The 14,669-nt window shown below is 39.5% G+C and overlaps 1 protein-coding gene across 5 annotated transcripts in view; it reads right to left on the bottom strand.

Annotated features, from left to right (window-relative positions):
- Positions 1-14,669, bottom strand: part of LPP (LIM domain containing preferred translocation partner in lipoma) — a 620,294-nt gene that overhangs the window by 457,736 nt on the left and 147,889 nt on the right. For all 5 annotated transcript variants that reach the window (XM_081831395.1, XM_081831379.1, XM_081831402.1 and 2 more), the window contains one exon: positions 1,755-1,818. The gene's annotated coding sequence lies outside the window, so the exon portion shown is untranslated. The remainder of the gene's footprint in view (positions 1-1,754; positions 1,819-14,669) is intronic.

The following is a 14,669-nucleotide window of genomic DNA, read 5'->3' as shown; positions in this document are numbered from 1 at the left end:
AGAACACTCTTTTCTGATAGATTTATCCATGAAAATACATGGACTATATTAGAAAGGAGCTTTTGCAGGAGTAATTTAGGGACTAGAGAGGGACCAAAAGATGGGCAGGAGTCATTCCTGTATTTTTGGCCACTACCATTTTTTATAGCCCTCTCTTTCTTAGGAATGAGAATAAAATCTAAACAATAAGCTACTGCTCTGTCTGATCTAATTATAGAGGAGTTTCACAATCCATACATCACCCACCTTGTCTGCCCAAGACATCTTATGTGATGTGTATGGTGAATATTAGCTTTAAACAAACCATGTTAATTTAAAAAAAAACATATTAATATAACACCATAATTTCCACTCAATTCTAAACCATTAATTCCAACAAATATGGGGCATGACAACAAACTTCAATTTTTTTAATTTTTTTTAAAGATTTTATTTATTTATTTGAGAGAGAGAGAGAGATTGAGAGAACGAGTGGGGGGGAGGGGCAGGGGAAGAAGCAGACTCCCTGCAGAGCAGGGAGCCTGACATGGGGCTCGTTCCCAGGACCCTGGGATCATGACCTGAGCCGAAGGAGGACGCTTAACTGACTGAGCCACCCAGGTGCCCAAACTTCAATTTTTTCAAAGGTCTGTGTAACTAAAGTCACATTGACAGTTCAAGATCATGGAAGTAACATACCAATGGAATGACTGAAATATTCAGCAAAACAAATGTTCATAGCATTTTAACTGCCGATACCAAATCTTCCACAAAGTTGCTATCCTACAGGGCTTGCCGTTAGGAACACCATATTGATGACGTCACCTCTTTCTCATCCAAGGCTTCTCAAAGACAACATAGAACCCAGCAGACCTAACTGGGAAGTGCAATGATGGCTGGTTAGCTGTAAAAGAACTCCCATCTTGCAAATTTTACAACCATCATGCTTCCTTTAAATTTTTTTCTGGCCTCTGTTTTCTTGACAAACTCCAGACAAATACGTTCTTTTGCCAAAGTCCTAGCTCCTTCGCACTGGTCCCCTAGAACAAGGGCATATAGATACGATGGGGTCTGAGTTTCAAAATCCTCTAACTCATTTTCCGTATTCTTAGGACTTTGGTGATGTCACTGTAGCCTTGAATTATGTCTTTTTGAGATCTTTTCGGGGCAGCTAAAAGACAGTGACAGACTCGACAAGTGGTGTTTGATCCCTTCAGAGCCAGGAAGCATTGGCAGCACAGGGTAGTGAAAAATTCCATCAAGGGCCAGGAAATTAGAGAGAAGCCCTCCTGCCACATGCTAGCTGGGGATACAAAGAGACAGTAGAAAGGAACATAGCACATTATGGGGGCACCTGGGTGGTACAGTCAGTTAAGCGTCCAACTCGAGGTTTCAGCCCAAGTCGTAATCTCCCAGGTGTGGGATCGAGCCTCGCATTGGGCTCCGTGCTCAGCAGCTTCTGCCTCCACCCCCACCACTCATGCTCTTATAAGTCTTAAAAAAAAAAAAAAAACACAGCACATTATAGACACTTAAATACTTGTTAAATCTGAATTTTCTGTGTTGCCTAGATTTTTGTGCTTTTGGTATTAAACCAGGAAGGCTACAAACTGAAAGGGGAAATTAAATCAAGAAGGGATAAAAGGATGGCAGTTCATTGCATTGGCCATTTTTTCAGGTTTTGGTGCTCATGAAATACTTTTGCATTTATTCAACATTATTGTTAGGATGCCTATTAGCATTTCATAAACATAAAGATGCCGATCCTCTCTTACCTCAGATAGCTAGCTCTTGGAATGGTCAGTGGACACAAGGTTCAGCAAATTGCAATGCTGGTTTCTGTAAATGAAAAAGGTAAACATTACTCTTAGGTACTAAGCTATAGTTATCATAAACTCATATATATAGCAGTTTCTTGTTTTGCAAAACATTTTCATATTCATTATCTCATTTCACTCCATAACCCCCCAATGAAGAAGCAGGAAGAGATTAGTCTACTCACTTCATTGGTGAGGAAACAAAAACTCATGGAGGAAGAGACAGAAGGAGAAGGGAACTAACATATTTCTCATGACTAACTTCACAAATATATTTTGAATGACTATTACTGTCTTCATCTTACAGATACGGAAATGGAAGTTCAGGAAAGATGGGTGACCTGCCCAAGACTACACAGTACAGTACACAGAGGGTAAAAGTTTGGACTCTCTGGACTCCGCCTGTTGGTCCAGTGATCCTTCCTTTATAGCTTAGTCTGTCCTGGGCTATTAGGTTAGGAAAACACAAACAACTCATTGACTTTCTCTACTAGGGTGGGTGGAAGAGGGAATAATACAATAAAACCAGCTATTTGATTGACGTGAGAAAGTGGCAAAAACACATGGGATTTGGAGCCAGTCAGACTTGTCTTCCTCTTAAGGATGTCCTTGGGCAAGTTACTTAAACTCTCTGAGTGTCAATTTCCTTATATGTAAATAGGGATTATAATATCTACTTCATAGCCCAAGCTCAGTTAAACTTTTTTTGTAAGATTTTCCTCCATTATTTCATATCTATAGATATGGACAGTGGTGATATACAAAACATTAATATCTCTTCCTATGAGCCCATGTTTATCTGATCAAAGAGTGATGTTACAAGCTCACAATCTACAGAATATCTCTAGGTTGGGAATTTCTTCGATTTCATATGCCTAATTCTAAAACACCGCAATACTTATCTGTGTGTATCTCCCATGGCCTCACCTAACAACGACACAAAGAATGTTTGTTTCAAAAGACAACACCCCAAAATGTAAAAATCAAGTGTCCTCTCGACCCCAAAAAGCAAGAGATGCTGCTCTAGGTGAAGGACCTGCAGCTGCATCCCAAATCATTTGAAAGTCTGGGCCTTTGTGCCTGAAGTTTGTCCCTTAGATTCAGAGAGATGGAGCTTCCAACAGAAGAACATATCGGACTCAAATAAGATTAAGAATAGAATGTGGTTGATGGGGCGCCTAGGTGGCTCAGTCGTTAAGCGTCTGCCTTCGGCTCAGGTCATGATCCCGGGGTCCTGGGATCGAGCCCCGCATTGGGCTCCCTGCTCTGCGGAAAGCCTACTTCTCCCTCCTCCACTCCCCCTGCTTGTGTCCCCTCTCTTGCTGTCTCTTTCTCTCTGTCAAATAAATAAATAAAACCTTTAAAAAAAAAAAAAAATAGAATGTGGTTGATAAGATACCCTGCAAGAAAGTCTTGTCATAGGCCACCAAAATCAAAACAGTCATCATCTTTATTACCAATTTTACCAATAAGGAAACCAAACTTCAAAGATCGTATGGTTAAAATGGATCAGATCAAAATGTAACCTTGAATCTTGACACCAAAACCAGGAAGGGCCCTTCTATTACATGATGCAACCTCCCATTTGGGAGCACATTACCATATAAAAGTCAACTGTCAAGGCACCAAAGCACATTTAGTATTGAGCCTGCTTCCCTGGCAAGTAAAAGGAGAGAGAGAGAGAGAGAGAAGACTTCATAACTGTGGTCTAACCAGAAGGTGACACATTATGAAGCTGGGGCAAAAGGAGTGTTCAAAGCAGGGTTACCATGCAGACTTTCTCAGCTCTCCCCAGTGCAGTTTCAGAGATGCAACATCTTTGGCAAACTCTCAAAACACAACCACAGAAACAACAGAAGCCAGCAACCCTGAATTCTCTCTCATCAAGAAGTCTCAGTGCTCAGCAATAGAGAAGCTGAAGCCTCCTCGCTATGAAGTTCACCGGCCCTCTTCACATGATTCGAGTGTCCTCAATAACTCATACATATTACCTAATGCAATGGAGTTCTCCACTAGACCCATAAAGGCATCTTAGACAACTGGCAAACCCCACTGGAGCATCTTGATAATAAAGCCAGTCATCCTTAGCCTCCTCTGTATTTATGACTGCTGACCAAGACCCTGGCAGTCTGCATCCTTGGTCAAACCACCCGCTCTCTCTCAAGAAAAATGTTCTCATCTTCAGAAGCAATTTCAACCCAAAATAAAGAAACCTGTATACTCAGCATTTAATTTGCAAACTTTCAACCTATTAATTAAAGTATGTGCAAAAGCAAGACTCACCAAGTCAACTTGGAGCTGGTAGAGAATAATTGATAATTTACACTGTATTTTGGGAAAAACAGGAATGAACAAATGAAGCCAATGAAAAAGAGAGAGAGGAAAGAAATATGACAGGGAATAAGGAAAAAGGCAGAAAGGAATGGAAGGATGTGAGAAATAAAGGAGCAGAGAGAACTGCTCCAAAAGGTTTTTCATAAACCACAATGTCTTCTGAACCGACCCCTGCACCCTAGGACAATTTTTAAGCAACACAAGTCTACGATGATGAACCTCACATTATGAACACAAACTCCAACCAATTGACACCAGAATCACTGTGGCCAATGTAAAGATACCTCTTAATACTTGATATTTTACAAGTGCTATATTACCAACGAGCAACACGACAGAGCCTTGTAAAAACTTGCACTAAGCCAACAAATGGGTAACTCCTTAGCACTGTGGTCCCAGATAACATCTTGAAAAGAAGAGCTGAATGGGGACTGAGTGCCTGGGTTCTGCTCTTAGCACTTTATTTTATTTTATTTTTTTAAAGATTTTATTTATTTATTTGACAGAGAGAGATAGCGAGAGCAGGAACACAAGCAGGGGGAGTGGGAGAGGGAGAAGCAGGCTTCCTGCCGGGCAGGGAGCCCGATGTGGGACTCGATCCCAGGACCCTGGGATCATGACCTGAGCCAAAGGCAGACGCTTAACGACTGAGCCACCCAGGCGTCCCTGCTCTTAGCACTTTAATTCCCAAATCTTTTGAATTAGAAGTTGTACAAAATACATTTTGTTTTGGTTTGGTTTGGTTTGGTTTGGTTTCTCTTCTCATAGGTCTTGACCATGGTTATCCCTAAACCACTTGTGAAAAGGCCAAAAATTACTTTGTCTGGATTTTGTGTGTTTGCCTGAGTTTTAGGAAGGAGGAGAGGTAGAGTGAAAGGATTAGTAAGATCGATTTAAATTAAATTATTTACTTGTTTAAATTAAATCATATACCAGATTTGCTTAAAATTAAACACTGTCATAATCTTTAACATGATTATTAGGAAGTCTGTCTCTGAGAACAATTGAAATTTTAGACCAGGCCAAAGGCATTAGGTAACAAACATAGAAAGGTCTCTACTCCCATCATCAGATCCCATACAAAGAGCATTTTTAAATGCACTCTAGAACATTTTTAAATGCACTCTCTCACCCACCACCCTAAGATACTTATCAAGAATACAACATATTCCATGGCTTATGAATGATTTGGTTGTCTCATTAAAGTAATGTTTGCCAGTATTTAATTGCTTCCCTCCCTGATTTTAATTTCCTCACCTGTCAGCATCTATCAGAAGCACTGAGATCTTCTGACATCCTGGCTGATTGTGTTGAAATTAATCAGATTTTTAAAAAGTAAATTGCTTTGGCCTAAAAGTAATGCTCAGCTTCTTAATGTGATACTTCTAAGGGCTCTATCAATGGAACTTATAATCTAGAAATTAAATGAGAGGCCTTAGGAATCCTAAGCAAAAATATAAGTAGCTTATAAATTTCTAGCACTGGACTTTAAAAGGTCAGTACTTTAAAAAAAATTCAATCAACAAGTGCTTATTGGACATATAGCACTTGCCCGCAGTCCCTTTTGGCTAAACGGAAGAGAGGGAGACATGAAGCTACCTTAGAGAGTGTGGAGAAACAGGTAAAAAATGAAGTTGACCACATTTTGACCGAAGCAGCTGACAATCTGGTCACTCAAAAGGTGCATTTTGCATCTACAATTGTGACCAGTTATATACATTACGCTCTCACACAGACTAATGATTCTACTCTTCATCTCAATCCAGTGGGGTGAAGTTGGTGTTACTGTTAGTAAAAGTAGCAATATTCCCATTCGACAAATAACAAAGCTGAGGCACAGAGTGGCAAAGGGACACTTTCCTAGGTGCCTCCTTATGGGCAAACTGGGTCTTGTGATCTAAATAAAATCAGAAAACACAGCATGATCCCCTTGGAATAAAAGAGAGAAAAAATTCTTTGCAAACCCTCCATACATAATTATTCAGTGCTAACTCTTATGCTCTTATCTATCCGTAACAGTGCTTAAGACACTCAGGAAACCCACGAGCACTAAGCTGTTCTATAAGAAGTAAATGAAATGATGGATTGAGAAATACTTTGTAATGTGTCATACTATCATGAGATTATTTTTATGTATTTATGTTATTATTGCTACTCTGGAATGCAGAAATATGCATTCAGGCAGTAATAAGGTCTCAAAAGCAAACCTACATATAACAGCATCACATCTATCTTTCAGTTATTCTGCTGGTTCTAAGGCCTCTCAAATAAACAGAAGAATGAAATATGTTGCATGAATACAATTGGAGGGAAGAGGAGAGTCAAGGGTAATACACGGAACTTAGTGATTGTTTTTCACAGAAACGGCTTAATAACCAAACACAATCTAAACCCTAGTAGGGGTCTTATCCTTCCAGTGGACTTTAAGGCCCTTACTCAGCCTTTAAGCATCCCACTTGCTGTGATGCTTTTCTCAATCTAGAAAGGTATGGGGAAGCAGCCCTTCTCGTAATTCCTGGTTGGATCCATTTCTAGATCACTAAAATTACCACACCGTCTTAACATTTTTATTTGATTATGTGCCTTGAGGAGAGAAACCCTGTCTAACTCAGTTTTTTGAACCCCAAACCCAGAATCTGATCTTTAGTACTCAAGAAAATGTTCAATGAATGAATTCATGAACAAATTAAAACAGTGTTTTATGTAATTCCTAAGGCCCCAAGCTCAAAGCATGTCATATTAGAAGTGTTTAGAAAATGTTGATTGAATTGGCATTAATTGAATATTTAATTTAAAATATGGGCGCCTGGGTGGCTCAGTCGTTAAGCGCCTGCCTTCGGCTCAGGTCATGATCCTAGGGTCCTGGGATCGAGCCCCACATCGGTCTCCCTGCTCTGCAGGAAGCCTGCTTCTCCCTCTCCCACTCCCCCTGCTTGTGTTCCCTCTCTCACTGTGTCTCTCTCTGTCAAATAAATAAAATCTTTAAAATATATATATATATATATATATTATTCAACTAAATAACTCTAAAAGCTACTGAGTGAGGAGTTCAATGAGGACTTAAGTAACCTGCAATGTCCCAGTCCATCATTAACCCATTAAAGGCATGGACAAATGTTTTCCACAGGAAGAATAATAAAAGCTGAATACACAAGTAGAGATGTAGGCAGGAGTTGAAAAAATTCATGTAGCTAAAAATAGTATTTGCCAAAAAACCATGTTAAATTCTAGACAAACTTACAAAGTAAAAGAGAAATGAATCTAGAAGTAACAGGAATTTTTTTTAGGATTGTAGGTATGAATCAAATCTAAAAAGAAAGGACTAGAGAAAGAAAGGAGAGAGGGAGAAATTCTTAAAATAATGAATTCTAAAAATCAAGTCATGTCTATAAAAATGAAAATCACTGGAAACAATAAAAAAAAAAAACTAAAAGACAGCCTACTGAATGGGAGAAAATATTTGCAAATGATGTATTTGATAAAGGGTTAGTATCCAAAATATATAAAGAACTGATACAACTCAACACCAAATAAACCCAAACAATCCAATTAAAAAATGGGCAGAAGACATGAACAGACATTTCACGAAAGAAGACATCCAGATGGCCAACAGACACATGAAAATATATTCAACATCACTCATCATCAGGGAACTACAAATCAAAACTACAATGAGATATCACCTCACCTGTCAAAATGGCTAAAATCAAAAATACAAGAAACATCAAGTGCTGGCAAGGATGTGGAGAAATAGGAACCCTCTTGTACTGTTGGTGGGAATGCAAACTGGTATAGCCACCATGGAAAACAGAATGGAGATTCCTCAAAAAATTAAAAATACAAGTATCATATGATCCATTAATTCCACTGGGTATTTACCTAAAAAATACAAAAACACTAATTTGAAAAGATATATGTACCCCTATGTTTACTGTAGTATTATTTACAATAGCCAAATTATAGAAGCTGCCCAAGTGTCCATCGATAGATGAATGGATAAAGAAGAGTACATATACGTACACCACCTCCATACACACACACACTCATATATACATAAGGAGATCTGAGCTGTTGTTTATTTCTCAATATTGGGCGGCTAAATCTCTGAAACACAGAGCTACAGTGGGCCATCTTTTAATGCTGACTCCCTCCCACTGCCAGGATGCTACACATGCCTGCCCTGACATATATACATATATATATGTCATGTACATATATATGTATGTATGTATATATGTATGTATATATACAATGGAATATTATTTAGCCATACAAAAGAATGAAATCTTGCCATTTGCAGTGGCATGGACGTAGCTAGAGAGTATTATGCTAAAGTGAAGTAAGTCAGTCAGAGAAAGCCAAATATCAAATGATTTCACTCATATATGAAATTTAAGAAATAAAACAAATGAGCAAAGAAAAAAAGAGACAAACCAAGAAACAGACTCTTAACTATGGAGAACAAACTGATGGTTACCAGAGGGGAGGTGGGGAGGGGGGATGGGTGAAAGAGACAACGGGAATTAAGAGTACACTCACCATAAGGAGCACTGAGCGATGTGTGGAATTGTTGAATCACTATATTGTACCCCTGAAACTAACGTAACACTGTATGTTACCTGTATGTTAACTATACTAGAATTAAAATTTTTAAAAACGAAATCATTGGAAAGATTAAAGACAAAAAGTTAATCAAGCAAAAAGTAACATTTACTAAACACACTATGTTTCTGTAACACAGCTAGCATTTTGCAAACTTCAATCCTTTAAAATATTCTTAGAAGTCATTATTATATACATTTTGCTTCTGAATAAACCAAGGCTCAGAACAAGTAAGTAATCTGACTGAGTTCCCCCACCTAGTAAGTTATTGTACTAGAATTTATATCCTAGCTATTTTTCTTTAAGTATTGAAGTATAGTTGATACACAGGTTACATTAGTTCCAAGTACAAAAATGTTCCATGATACACGTGGTGACCCAACAACTCTGTAAGTCATGCTATGCTCACAAGTGTAGCTACCACCTGTCATCATATCATGCTGTTACAACATCACTGATTGTATTCCCTATGCATATCCCAGCTTTTAGACCCACAGGCTCATACTGTTTCCCTATCTAACAGAGAAGTGGGCTCGAAAGAGAACTTTAGAGGTGGAAGGCATGGCCGAAATCTAGAAAGTGATGTGGACCTGGGGGGATTGGGGGAATAAAGAATATAAGCATCCATACCTGTTCAAGTCCTAAGAGAGAGTAGCAAGAAGTGAAGGGGATGGAGGACTTAAAGCTACCCTTGAGAATCTGAGGACTGGTCATGAATAAGACATATTACACATTTGCAAAATATGCAACACTAGAACTCTTAGGGTTGAAACCATGAGAACTCCAGTTTCAGAACAATGAAAAGGAGAACTTTAAACATGAAGCTGTCGAGCAATAGAACAAATGGCCTCACAAAGAATTGGAAGTGCTCAAGGAGAGGCTCAATGGCCATCTGTCAGGGAAGGCATGTGTAGCATCCTGGCAGTGGGAGGGAGTCAGCATTAAAAGATGGCCCACGGCAGCCCTGTGTTTTAGAGATTTAGCTGCCCAATACTGAGAGAGAAACAACAGCTCAGATCTCCAGATACAAATCTGAGGAATGGCCTTTGAAGAAGAAACCCCTGGGTTAAAAAATCAGCACATCCACGGAGCAGCTAGGATGTGCCACACCTGAGACAGTGCCCATGCTCAAGAAGTTCAGACAGGCAGAAAACACATTTTAAAGACTTAAAATAGAACTGCTGGTACGCAGTATGTGAGCCTAATAAATGGCTAGACAGAGCCATAACCAGAAGTCTCAGAAGGAAAGAGAAAAACCTAAATGGTTCACAGGGAACCAAGGGTACAAACCACCCGTTTTATGCAAAGAAAAGGAAGTCATTGAAGGCCTAAGTTTAGGGAAGAGCTGATTCACAGGGGTGACCAAAGGTCAAATCAGAGCTCACTTCCGGGTAACCAAGACAGCCATGGAGGAAGAAGCAGAAGAATGTTAGAAAATAAAGTTAAAAAAAAAAAGAAAAAAAGGCAAAAAAGCTCACAGGTGGGAGAGAGCAATGAGATGTTGAATGAGAAATAGGAACAAAGGAGATCTCGCAAAAGAACATTCAACATATTGGAAAATGAGAGAAGAATCCATTTGAGAGCACACTAGCCCACTTTTTACAGTTGGCCAGATTCACTCATTCTCATACACTGCGACCTGTCTCACCCCGACCCCCCCCCAAAATCTACTGTAAATCGGAGAGGTGTACTGAAGAGAAAATGTGATATCTGGGTCCGGTGCTACGGCCTTTCCCAGCATCCACCATCACAATGTCAGTCTGACCAGTTTTTACTGAAGAAAACAGATCACATAAAATATTAACATCGGCAAAAGCAAAAGCAAAGGGTAATTTTTATTGGACGACCTCCCTCCCACAGGAAAGAAAAAAGGGAGGGAGAGGATTTTAATAGAGAAGTGGGAGGAGGGGGGTCACCCAGCGAGATGAATTCGCGGTGACAGAAAAGAGAATGGGTGTGTGTGCAGTTACTTGCCCTGGGACTCTGAGCTAATCCAGGTGAAGAAGGAAGTGGCTACTTCAGCCCAAACTCCCTGAGTCTTTTTTCACCCACAAAGCTGGAATTCTAAACCAGACAATGAACAAGCCCCGAACCGCTCCTTCAGCTTCTCTCAGGTCTTGGCAAAGACAAAACCCGTTCTGTTTAAACGGCAGCAGTGGTCACTATGGAAGAGTGGGGGAGATGTCCGTGGTGCGGGGGTGAGCACACAGCAGGGAAAACACGCCAAGGGCTTCATAAGCAAAAAAGAAAAAAAAATGGAAATTTTCCCAAGTAAATTCAATAATTATATATATATATATGTATGTATACACACACACATATATGGCATCCCATATTCACAAAAGAAGTTCAGAAACCTCCACCTTGAGATTCCTGAAACTGGTGCAGGAAATCAAAAGAAGAAAAGAGGAATTCACTAATAACTGGGTTCTTGCCCAAGCTCTGCCACTAACCAGCGCTGTGGTCCTGGCCAGTCCCCTTTCAGCTCTGCTTGCCTAAAAAACGAAAGGACAGGATTAGATCAGTGGCTCTCAGTGTCCACGATGGGTGTTTTTCACAGTGTTAACACCACCAATGGTGCAAAAGCAATCAAGAGTGGGTAAAAATGGCCAGAGTCTTCACGTGAATCAAGCAATGGCACCAAAACGTACTGAGAGTCGTACATTTCACCACCAGGTCCCCACAGGAAAGGGGAGACGGGGCTAGTTTCACTTCCAAGTCTCCTCCATGCACTGAAAGTGATTAATTTTATTAAACTCAATCCTTGAGCACACATCTTTTTAATATTCCACATGACAGAACAGAAAGTAGGCACAAAGACCTTCTGCTGAATCCCAAATTATAATGGTTGTCTCCAAGAAATGCACCTGAGTGACTGTCGGAATCGAGAGCTAAACTAACAGCACTTTGCATGGAACATCACTTTTATCTGAAAGAATGATTGACAAACTGCGGTCATTCAGACTTGGTGTTGCCAGACACGGTCTCAAAAATAAACCAAGAGAATCCATCAATTTCAAGGAAAACAATTAACAGACCTTCTTGCCAATGATAAAAATCAGTTGTAAAGTGAAAATTAAAGGTTCAAAAACCTTGCATCTACTATTACTGTATACTTGACATATTCCTAATAATTTTAAAATAATATGATACATTATCATTATAAATAAACATAAAAATATAATAATAATAAAATACTTTTTTGATGAAAGCAGTGGTGAAATTAATGAATGTGATTTTGTTGTTGCTGTTACAGAATGAAACTTGTCAACATTTGCAAAATACGCATAGCTCAGTGAGCCAGTATTTCCAAATGATCAATTTGTGGTATTACACAGAGGTGGAGATCAATTCAAAGTGAATATTAGACCAATGAATTTTAATATAACACAGTATAGAGAAGTTTAATGATACCATTTCAGATTTCACATTAGGGAACTACCACTTGTCAAGTTTTGGTGTAGTATTAAAAAAGGAAATCCATAACTGCATCTTTTCTACTTCTTTTTCCAATCCTTTTGTAAATTCTTTCTGGATTTTCTTCATAAACATTAATCAAAGCATATGTTGTGACAAACTGACATTTTTCTCACTTTTTTTTTTTTGAAAATGTACTTATTTTCATACAAACATTTTTCTTTCAAATCTTTTTTATTTCTGTTTTAATTTCTAAGATGAATTTAGCTATCACCCACATAAACAAAACCTCATGTTAAAGAATGTAACCAGGTCCTGAGACCAAACCACAGCACTCGGATGCAACTTAGTATGCCCCCTTCCTGCCCAGTCCCAATCTACTTTGCTTCTAAGCCATGAGCAAAGACACAGAGCAGCTCAGCAAAGCCTTCAGACCCTGCTATCTGTTTACCTGCTACCTGTTTACTGTTATGTAGTGGCCCCGTCCGTGAACATTTGGAAAGACTGAAACATCTGTATGACTTCACCGTGGAGTAGGCCACTTGTTAGTAACAAATATTTACTGTGTGCCTTCCATGGGGCAGGCACTGGTTAAGAGGGCACTTAGATCAGAATCCAGACTCCACTATTATTTGGGGTATACTCTTGGTTGAAATACAAAATCTCTCTATATCTGTTTCTTTAATGTGAAATAAGAATGGCAATAAATAATTTATTGTGGTTCCACTGAAACGATCCATTAAAATACTTATTACAGGGGTGCCTGGGTGGCTCAGTCGGTTAGGCATCTGTCTTTGGCTCAGGTCATGATCCCAGGGTCCTGGGATCGAGCCCCATGCCAGGCTCCCTGCTCTGGGGGGAGTCTGCTTCTCCCTCTCCTTCTGCTCATGTTCTCTCTCCCTCTCTCTCTTAAATAAATAAATAAATAAATAAATCCAACCCTACTATACACAATGCCTAGGATATAGGAAAAAAAAAATTCAGGAAATCTTATCCATTGTTATTATAACTGGGATGTCTCTTATTGTTTGCGATGTACATGAAAGAAATAAAAACAATTTAACCATATAGTATCAGGGGCTCAAAATCTACCCCACTTGCTGACACATTCAGCTCCAGGAAAACTCAGAGGCAAAAGTATCCAGGAGTCCTTACTTCTCATCCCCCAAGTGAAAACAATCTGTCTTTGGCCAGAAATGGAAGCAGGGTGGTAAGAGCGACCAGGCACTGCATAATTTCCTCAAGCTCCTGTGGTGGACTGAGCAAGGAGTGCATCCCCAATATCATTCTCCTAGCACTGGAGTGACAGGTCAAAGGACAGGGAGTGAGAATCTGAACCTAGTTCCTGATCAGACAAGAGAGGGGACTTTCACTTTCCCTTTTTTTTTCTGGCAAAAAGTTATGTTCATTTCATCTCTTTACCCCATGTAAAACCCAGCGGGAACAAAACAAAATAAGGATGCTTGTCAATCCGAGGTCAAACCAAAAGAAAAAGAGATGCCCTCATACTGCTAAGAATAGATTGCATGTAGGAGAGAGGAGGTGCTTAATAAATTTCTTTCAATTAAAAATGTAATCTGGAGGAACAGACACATGCACACTTACCTACAATTTCTTCATAAAGATATAAGGGAATTAATCATTAAACTAGTTATATTAGTGAGGCCCAATATCATTTTTAGAGGAAAAACATGATGCCGCCTTTATTTTACTTCATCAAGTCCATGTACAACCCCTCAAGTGTCAGTATCTTACCAGCCCGGTAAGACTTTAACTGCTGATTTAATAGAATGATGTAAGTTATGCTTCCAGAATAATGTATAGAAACGATTATGTCCCCTTAACAGCACTTGGATCTTCAATCAGGAAATTCAATTTTAGCTGCAAAACTATGTTTTGGCAAAAGTGCAATTGAACTCAGTGTACTTGTCACATTTCTAAATATACTCCGGTCACCATGACAACAAGGGAGACTGATGGATCGCTTAAAAGAGTACGGTATATTTAATTGTCAGCATTTTAAACTGACTCAGAAAAAATGCTGTGTGATAGGTCTACTCACCATGGTTACTGCCGACTGAGTCCATAATAATACAAGGCTCACATACGCACATCGGCAGCGTGTGCGCAAAGAACGTAAAAGTCATAAGACCCTGTATTTCCAACCACACTACGCACCAAACTTAAAGCTTTAGCAAGGACTTGTTCTCATTAAGGTGCCACTCGAAAACCCCTCTCCCAGACTGTCAGGATCTGCTTCTGTACCCAAGGTTGCGACAGCAAATCCCAACTCAGATTCCAACGCCTGCTCCCTGTCTTAGACTAAAGATAAAGATGAACTTTAGGCTATTTTCTCCTCGAATAGGGGATGAGGGACTCTTTCTCTTTCCTTCCATGTAGACTCATTCCCCAGTGATAACCTTCTGGAATCCATACATCTCCTAAACAACCATTTCCTGAGCAACACTCCTATGCCTACGCTGGGGCAACCTTCTACAGGCTGGGAACAGAATGCCAACA

The sequence above is a fragment of the Leptonychotes weddellii genome, chromosome 1 (assembly GCF_054177405.1).
Source record: "Leptonychotes weddellii isolate Sample4059 chromosome 1, ASM5417740v2, whole genome shotgun sequence".
Classification (NCBI taxonomy): domain Eukaryota; kingdom Metazoa; phylum Chordata; class Mammalia; order Carnivora; family Phocidae; genus Leptonychotes; species Leptonychotes weddellii.
This window is presented reverse-complemented; position numbering and strand designations above follow the sequence as displayed.